Raw genomic sequence first — 410 nt, forward strand, 5'->3', positions numbered from 1 at the left:
CCGCTCCTGAGGGGAGAGGAGGGGACATTCCCGCTTCGCGCCGCTCCTGAAGGGAGGGCAGGGGCATTCCCGCCCCACGCCGCTCCTGGGGCACACACACCGAGACACATTCCCCCCCTTCATGCAACCCCTGAGGGGAGCCCAGCCAGCCTCTCCCGCCGCTCCTGAGGGAGGACAAGCCCACCTCACGCCGCCCGAGAGGAGACAAGCTTCACAGCGCCCGTGAGATGAACGCCCTTTCGGGGAGAGGACATACCCGCCTCACGCCGTTCCTGAGGGGAGGCGACACTCCCGCTTCGCGCCGCTCCTGAAGGGAGGGCAGGGGCATTCCCGCCCCACGCCGCTCCTGGGGCACACACGCCGAGACACATTCCCCCCCTCATCCAAACCCTGCGGGGAGAGCAGGCCCC

The 410-nt window shown here is 69.5% G+C and overlaps 1 protein-coding gene across 4 annotated transcripts in view; it reads right to left on the reverse strand.

The window, feature by feature from the left end:
* FOXK2 (forkhead box K2) overlaps nucleotides 1-410 on the reverse strand; it is a 69,198-nt gene that overhangs the window by 68,347 nt on the left and 441 nt on the right. For 2 of the 4 annotated variants that reach the window (XM_017743196.1, XM_017743193.1), the window contains exon 1: nucleotides 185-235. The exons of 1 other annotated variant lie outside the window; for it this stretch is intronic. The gene's annotated coding sequence lies outside the window, so the exon portion shown is untranslated. Of the gene's footprint in view, nucleotides 1-184; nucleotides 236-256; nucleotides 391-410 lie in introns of those variants that run through there. One more of the 4 variants, XM_017743194.1, reaches the window with a different exon arrangement.

Source organism: Corvus brachyrhynchos, unplaced genomic scaffold (genome assembly GCF_000691975.1).
Source record: "Corvus brachyrhynchos isolate BGI_N302 unplaced genomic scaffold, ASM69197v1 scaffold148, whole genome shotgun sequence".
NCBI lineage: Eukaryota > Metazoa > Chordata > Aves > Passeriformes > Corvidae > Corvus > Corvus brachyrhynchos.